Source organism: Trachurus japonicus, chromosome 17 (genome assembly GCF_045865225.1).
Source record: "Trachurus japonicus isolate A0001 chromosome 17, Traja_1.0".
Classification (NCBI taxonomy): domain Eukaryota; kingdom Metazoa; phylum Chordata; class Actinopteri; order Carangiformes; family Carangidae; genus Trachurus; species Trachurus japonicus.
The window spans coordinates 5,535,286-5,544,403 of NC_140923.1; positions in this window are offsets into that span (position 1 = coordinate 5,535,286).

Here is a 9,118-nt window from a genome sequence, read left to right on the forward strand (position 1 = left end):
CAAGGCAAGAGCAGGGTGAAAAATACGAACAAGAGGTCAAACACAGAGATACATAGGCTGTGTTCGAAATCACCCCCTATCACGGATGTAGTGCACTATATAGGTGTGTTCGCCATTTTGTAGTGTTGTTCGAATTCTCCGCGATTAATTTCATCCACTATGTAGTGGATGACAAAACACCCACAATGCACCGCGAAATTGAGTGAACCATCGATGTACACTACTTTCTACTCCCGTATCCCACAATGCAATGCGGTCGTGTTTTGCCAGAGAAGAAGAGGAAGCTAATTAGCATGTTAGCTACGATTTATTTAGGCAATTTACCAAAAAAACTCCTCAGACGTATTTGCCTTCGCTCCGTTTGCCTCGCCCGGGGAGCAGGAGTTTGGCAGCAGCATCCCAACATTAACAGGCAGCATTACATCAATCTAATGTAGCCTGGCTAAATTGAACCAGCACAGGACACAAAAATATCTTCTGGGGTCTTTAATTCTGAACAGAAGAATATGGTGTTCAAATAAAATAAATGATGCAAGTTTAAAACTCAACTGGCTGATAGTCTTCAGCTATATCTACAGTACTAGTAGAAACAAAAATCAGCGACACCACACTGTGCCTGGCACACGGGACGCTTACTGTAACTCTGTCTAGTCTGCTATAATCACTGGACAATGTCCATAAACCTTATTAAGTAATTATCCTATTACAAAAGAGTACGAAAGTAAACAATGTAGACTAGCACCAAAGAGTACAAAACGTGTCTTCTTAAGGTTCAGTACAAATGAAATAAAAATACTAAATCTACAAACTGCTATCAGAGTGTACGAAAATGTCCCTATAAGCAACAATAGAGTGCAAAGAATTAACTACAGTGGCTCGACCCTATAACACAAAGAGCCCACAAATTCACATTAAACACTCATACATTCACAGGTCAAAACATCACAACGAATGTGTAGTATTGTAATACATAACGCTACTGACTTGTGCATTTTTTCCGTAGGCCTAGCACAAACAGCACTGCCGACGGCCTGCTACACGACAACCATTGGGTTTCTCTCGTCGTCCGTTTACCTGCCAACCACTAACACATACGCCCACATTAACAATAAACATTTAAGCCTGTAAACATGCATTACTCTTAAACATATCCCTTAGATACTTCATGTAAACAGACACATTTATATCATATTTACCCTCATTAACCTCGGAAAACCGTAGTGTGGTCGCACCGCTGCGGGCAAGATGGCGACCTCCGGTATCTTTTTACCTGCTCTACAACCAGTTCACCAAACTGAGAAAGCGCCCTCTGCTGGCGTTAGTAAGCAGTTGCACTACATTTTCCCACCCGGCTACACTAATAAAGAAACTGTAGTAGAATATGTAGTAAATACGATCTAACGAGCTAAGCTAATAGCCACAGAGCCGCTAACGGCTCACGGTCGGGACACACAACAGTAGTTTACCAAACCAAACTTCCAATATTTCAACAGTTTATTGTCCGAGTAACACAACCACACAGAATCACATCCTAAAATGTGTCTGGTTTTTATTACTTTATTTTTATGTGTCCGGTTTGTTTCATACATGTTTGTTTACATGATTCTCGGCGCGTCTGCTTCAAGGGGGCAGTTGTCGGTCTGTGAAGCTCACTTCCGCGTTCAAAAAGCTGCAATCCCCTCGGCTGTCGCTGGGGGCTGGCTCCAGAAGGGAGCAACTCCAATTGAGCCCCATGTTAAAATAGCCGATTTTACAGCTTAAAAAAACATATTTACAGCCTGGTACATTTCATTTTTTTGGTCTCAATCGATAGTTTCTACCCCCGCACACACTCTGAGGGGGGTGAATTTTTTTTAAACTCTACTGTTTTACTATTATTAGGTTTAAAGTTCTGGCCAATTAGGGCGCGGAACCGTTGAGTGACAGGTCCGGTGACCGCTGCTACGAGGCCAGTGGGCGGGCTCTCGGCCGGCCAACGGCTGCACCGCTCCAAATATGGCAAGTAGAATCCAACATGGCGCGGCTCAAACCCCCGTAGTAGCGGCACAAAACAGACTCCCCCAAACCAATGGGTGACGTCACGGACGCTACGTCCATTCTTTTTACAGTCTATGGTCTGCTTCCGTCACAGCAACACCTGGCGCATCAGCTGACGCAACCACGTCCAGAAAATTACCGTCTAGTGTCCGAATTCTCCTCCCGTCATTCCCTACATCGTGTACATGATGTAGTCCACTATATCATATAGCCTACATGATGTAGTGGATAGGGAGTGAGTGAGTGAGTGAGTGGATGATTTCGAACACAGCCATAGAGTGGGAGAAAGCAAGAGAGCTGGGAACCGAGGAAGATTGAACTGGTGGGAAACTAAACAGGAAGTGGACTAAACAGGGAGTTGAGACGGGTGTTACACTAAGGCTGTGTTCGAAATCACCCACTCACTCACTCACTCCCTATCCACTACATCATGTATATGATATAGTGGACTACATCATGTACACGATGTAGGGAACGACGGGAGGAGAATTCGGACACTAGACGGTAATTTTCTGGGCGTGGTTGCGTCAGCTGATGCGCCAGGTGTTGCTGTGACGGAAGCAGACGCGCCGAGAATCATGTAAACAAACCATGGATGTATGAAACAAACCGGACACATAAAAAATAAAATAATAAAAACCAGACCCTTGCGGGAACATTTTAGGATGTGATTCTGTGTGGTTGTGTTACTCGGACAATAAACTGTTGAAATATCGGAAGTTTGGTTTGGTAAACTACTGTTGTGTGTCCCGACCGTGAGCCGTTAGCGGCTCTGTGGCTATTAGCTTAGCTCGTCAGATCGTATTTAATACATATTCTATTACAGTTTCTTTATTAGATTGATTTAATGCTGCCTGTTAATGTTCGGATGCTGCTGCCCAACTCCTCCTCCTCGGGCGAGGCAAACGGAGCGAAGGCAAATACGTCTGAGGAGTTTTTTTGGTAAATTGCCTAAATAAATCGTAGCTAACATGCTAATTAGCTTCCTCTTCTTCTCTGGCAAAACACGACCGCATTGCATTGTGGGATACGGGAGTAGAAAGTAGTGTACATCGATGGTTCACTCAATTGTGGATGAAATTAATCGCGGAGAATTCGAACAACACTACAAAATGGCGAACACACTATATAGTGCACTACATCCGTGATAGGGGGTGATTTCGAACACAGCCTAAGTTACAATAAACATGTCATGCTACCACATGTTTACCGGGTTTCTCAGAAACAAAGCTGATGCTTTTGATGTTTGACTCGTCAGGTGGAAGAAGTTTGGAACCTTTGGAACCAAACATCAAAGGCATCAGGAGCCTTGATGACATCAAAGGCACATCAACACTCCCACTGATTATGACATCATCAGTGACATCACAACCTTGCAATCAGAGTTTGTAAATAGGACCCATCACATCAAAGACCTTAGTTTCTGACAATGCCACGCAGACGCAGACGTTCCTCTCGCCCAGTCCGCAGACGCAGGAGACCTCGCAGGTCTCCAGCGCGCAGACGCAGGAGGGTGGTCCGCCGCAGACGCTAGGCAGCTCAGCTAACCCAGTAAACATGTAGTAGCATCATATGTTTACTGTAACAAACACTTGTCAAAAAAAAAAACAAAAAAAAAAAACATACCTGATGGAGGACAAGGCGACGTGCAGTCCAGTGAGTGGTTGCGGTCATGTTGGGGCCCTTCTTCACAGTCTATCTGGGGCCACCTTGGAGGTGGTCCTGGGAGCTGGTAACCTACCCATCATGTGGGTTGTTTGGGTCATGTTGGGGCCCTTCACAGTCAAATGCCAAAACACAGAAGAACAAGCTCAGACAACAACTCATCTATGAGTCATACCATGGCATAGGGGCTGGTTCTTCTGTGTTATGGACCATTGTCTGGGTTGTTTCTGCAGGTGGTCGATGTGATCAAGGAGGAACTAACACGTGTGGTCGAACTTCAACTTAGTGGCGTGTTGCTGAGGACGTGAGGAGGTGAAGACCTCAAATCCCACAAACAATTATGGATGTCTGTCTTTATCAGCGCCACCGATGGCACAGTCTGAGGGTGGACTGGCCCCCATTCATACCTCGTTCCATGTGATGACCCACACAATGGTTACAACGGCTTTCTGGGTCACCCCCAGGGTGTCAGCCCCACCTGGGAGAGCTGAAACGTCCTGAGGAACTGAGGAGAAACCCAGTTGGTTTCAACTTCAGCACTTAATGACTTTGATCTTTAGGGTTAGTGATGACATCACATTTATGACTTTGATCCTTCCATTGTGATGGCATTGATGACATCACAGCTCATGTGGTCCCCCAGTTGAGACCACACGACCGGTCCAGAAGGTGCAGTTTTGACTTTTTTTTTTTTTGACAAGTTGTTACAGTAAACATATGATGCTACTACATGTTTACTGGGTTAGCTGAGATGCCTAGCGTCTGCGGCGGACCACCCTCCTGCGTCTGCGAGCTGGAGACCTGCGAGGTCTCCTGCGTCTGCGGACTGGGCGAGAGGCTCTTCTGCGTCTGCGTGGCATTGTCAGAAACTAAGGTCTTTGATGTGATGGCTCCTATTTACAAACTCTGTTTGCAGGGGGTTGTGATGTCACTGATGATGTCATAATTACACGGGCAAGTTGATGCGCCTTCGATGACATCAAGGGCACATCAGCCCTCCTATGTGATTATGACATCATCAGTGACATCAAAGGCATCAGGACCCTTGATGACATCAAAGGCACATCAACTTTCCCAATAATTATGACATCATCAGTGACATCACAACCTTGCAAACAGAGTCTGCAAATAGGACCCATCACATCAAAGACCTTAGTTTCTGACAATGCCACGCAGACGCAGAAGAGCCTCTCGCCCAGTCCGCAGACGCAGGAGACCTCGCAGGTCTCCAGCTCGCAGACGCAGGAGGGTGGTCCGCCGCAGACGCTAGGCAGCTCAGCTAACCCAGTAAACATGTAGTACCATCATATGTTTACTGTAACAAACACCCATTAAAAAAAAACAAAAAAAAAACATACCTGATGGAGGACCAGATGTGCAGTCCATTAGGGTCATGTTGGGCCTGTGCATGCACAGACCGGCCGCCATCTTAGACAGCTGCCTACGGCAACTCCACTTGGACAAACTTCATTTGGGCACTGCCCGATTTGCGTACAGGCGGAAGTCTGCTTAAAGTTCTGCAAATTTAAAGCAGAAGTAAGCGATATATTTGTGTTAATATAAGGGCCTAATTTTCAGTGACAACAAAAGTTAGAAATTAGGGAACATAGGGCTGAGGGAACATAGGGCTGTGGGAACATAGGAATGACCCCGTGGAGAGGGAGTGAGTGAGTGAGTGAGTGGATGATTTCGAACACAGCCATAGAGTGGGAGAAAGCAAGAGAGCTGGGAACCGAGGAAGATTGAACTGGTGGGAAACTAAACAGGAAGTGGACTAAACAGGGAGTTGAGACGGGTGTTACACTAAGGCTGTGTTCGAAATCACCCACTCACTCACTCACTCCCTATCCACTACATCATGTAGGCTATATGATATAGTGGACTACATCATGTACACGATGTAGGGAACGACGGGAGGAGAATTCGGACACTAGACGGTAATTTTCTGGACGTGGTTGCGTCAGCTGATGCGCCAGGTGTTGCTGTGACGGAAGCAGACGCGCCGAGAATCATGTAAACAAACCATGGATGTATGAAACAAACCGGACACATAAAAAATAAAATAAGAAAAACCAGACCCTTGCGGGAACATTTTAGGATGTGATTCTGTGTGGTTGTGTTACTCGGACAATAAACTGTTGAAATATCGGAAGTTTGGTTTGGTAAACTACTGTTGTGTGATAGGTAGAGAGAGTCCAGAGGGAACATAGGGCTGAGGGAACATAGGGCTGTGGGAACATAGGCACGCTCCCAGTGAACAGGGCCCCTTCTCAGCTGAATGGTAAAACAGAGAGAACAACTCATCAATGAGTCATAGCTGGTTCTTCTGTGTTGTGAGCCGATGTCTGAGCAGCTTCCTCTGTGGCTCTTGAGTCCCCTAACGACCCACATGATGGGTCGGTTAACAGCTGAGAAGAAGTCCAGTTGAAGCCAACTGGACTTGCACTCCAAGATGCTTCCACGGGAGCATCTTGGAGTTAATGGATTGTGTATTTGATGAGTTGCAAGCCAACTGTACGTCATGTGGTCCTCCATCACATAGACATGTGTATGTCTGTGCTCCGTCAGGTGTGTTTTTTTTGTGTGTTTATTTTTTTTCATGAGTTGTTGTTACAGTAAACATACGATGCTACTACATGTTTACTGGGTTAGCTGAGCTGCCTAGCGTCTGCGGCGGACCACCCTCCTGCGTCTGCGAGCTGGAGACCTGCGAGGTCTCCTGCGTCTGCGGACTGGGCGAGAGGAACGTCTGCGTCTGCGTGGCATTGTCAGAAACTAAGGTCTTTGATGTGATGGGTCCTATTTACAAACTCTGTTTGCAAGGTTGTGATGTCACTGATGATGTCATAATTACACGGGCAAGTTGATGCGCCTTTGATGTCATCAAGGCTTTGATGTTTGGTTCCAAAGGTTCCTGTTGATGCAAAGCGGCTACAGCCACCACCCAAAACTCCAGCGCTCCGCCCTCGGAGAGGCGCCACCTCCAGCTCCCCCACAGGAAACAGACAGTGTAGCTGCCCGGCACCGTGAAGCCAAGTCCAACATAAGGTTTCAATAAATAGAACAATAATTTAGCAGCAAACAAATTCAGCACATCCAAAAGGTTTTTACCTGCTCCATCAGTGTCATTAGTGCGGCCTGTAGAAGTCGAAGGCTGAATCTCCTTCCCAGTCCCCACAAACTTGAATTTACTCCTTCTCAATCTTGTTAACTTGACGTCTGTTTTCATTGATACAGAACCAGGCAAAATGGAGAGATTGCATGTGGAGTTGAGACATTGGTGCATGCTGACCCTTGGTGGACGCATGCTCATGCAACTCCCACTTGAAGTGGCCACACCCCTAAATTATGCAGCAGTTTAACTTCCTGATAAATATTTGAACGAGTGAGTTAAGTTTTTTTTTTTTTAATCACCCTGGAACAGTTGTCATGACATTTTCTGTAGAGACCAAAATTGTTTTTGTATTTTTATTTCTGCTGTGAAGATTTGGGACTGACTCACTGCCAGAGACTCCCTCTAGTGGCCATTTGAAGAACTGTAGTTTTTGGCGTTTCCATGTTGGCTTCATGTTTCAGCCTTGGATGTTGTCCAGAGGCGTGTGACTGATGAAACATTTGTTTTGGTGCGAGATGCCGGTGTTCTAGTGCACAAACTAGAGGCAGCGACAATCATCTACACAGGATCTTTAAAGTCAAACTGCCATCAGGCAAATAACCCACACTGCTCTCTGCGTATATAAATATTCTTTATACATTACATCCATGTTACATTCAAAAGAAATAGAAATACAGCCAACAGCAAAAGTCACATTCAAGTTATTTCTGTGCTGCACATTGCAATGTCGTCACCCAGCCTCCTAAGGCACCAAAAAAATCAAATGACCCTAAGTCGAGAAACAGAACCCCCAAAACCCGTCCACAACCCAAACACCACAGGGCCTCTGGAAGGTCAACAGAATGGCATACACACAGATCAAAACCACAATTTTCAATACAGTTGTATTTATACTGGCACAAACCATCTGAGGATCCGTCCTTTTGATGGCAGCCAGCAAACTCTCTGGACAGATGTCGCTATGCCAACACACACACACACACTAAGATAACAAAGTTAAAGTGACATTCAAAAATGTCCATAATATTTGCTGCTTTCATCTTTGTGTGGGAAAACCTCCAAAGCTTTCTGACATCAGTGTTTTTTTTGTTTAGTTTGTGCTCATTTGAAATCTGTCTAAACTGCTGATTCATGCATCCTCTTCCTCGGTCGCTTCCTGGGAGATACGAGCTCTGTGAAAGTAAAACAGCATGAAGTATGAAGGTTAATGATTTATTCATTGTGTATGTGTGTGTGTGTGTGTTTTGTGCCACAGCTCTAGGAACCCTTTGTACAGAACAAAGCAGATTTATCCCCACAAAAACACAATGATAACAGTGACACAGCGCGCTCTCTCTGCCTCATTCTCGATGTGGTTCAGCAGTTTTGGAAAAAGCTCCGGTTTGAAACTCTAAGATACAGTAGAGCATAAATGGAAGAACAGTAACTTCCTGGTTCTGTTCCTCAAGCAAGAAAACCATCATTCAGAATCTCATCTGTAGTTTCACTGATAACTAAAACTCTCGTGTGCTGTGGTTTACATCGATCAGTTTCCACTGTGTCAATTTCAATGGGCACAGAAACTCTGGTAGCAGCTGCTCATGTCTTTAAGAAACCAAAGAAATATGGCATTTCTATCAGTCCATCAACCACTAACCTGCCTGAAAAAGCTCTAACAGGTCGTCATGAGATCAGAAATTAGCAGAAGTTCCAGTTGTTTCATTAATTCTCCCTCCGTGTCTCTCGAGGTAAACTCCAACAACAAGGAGATGTTGTCATGGTCCAATAGAGAATCAAATGATATGCTGACGATGATGTGTAGTGTGATTATAAAGCAGCTCTAGGTTCTATATTAAGTATCACAGAGAAATGCACACAGCCTCAAATCAAAAACTGAGCCTTAAAACCAGCCGTCAGGACTTCCTGTCACTTTGTGATGTCACAACAAAGCCCCGCCCCCTCACCACCTGGACAACACCATCCAAAGACTTGCAGGATTTGGTTTCTCTGAGTGTTTTGTTCTGAAATCTGCTCTGTCTTTATTGGAACACTTTAGAAAACAGACAGCCAATCAGAAGGGAGTCTCAGAGCCTCCTCCTCTGTTCTGATTGGCTGGCACAGACCTGTTGTTACTACAGCTCCAGATAGAAGCTGAGAGAGGAGATGGAGACTACACTGAGATGGGTTTTTTTGGTTTTTTTGGTTTTTATGACCTCACCTCTTCTAACACAGACACGTTTAAGCTTCAGTTTTCACCACTGAGTCTCTACACACCTTTAACACCTTGATTAGATGAATAAAAGTTGTTGTTTTTTTGCACCA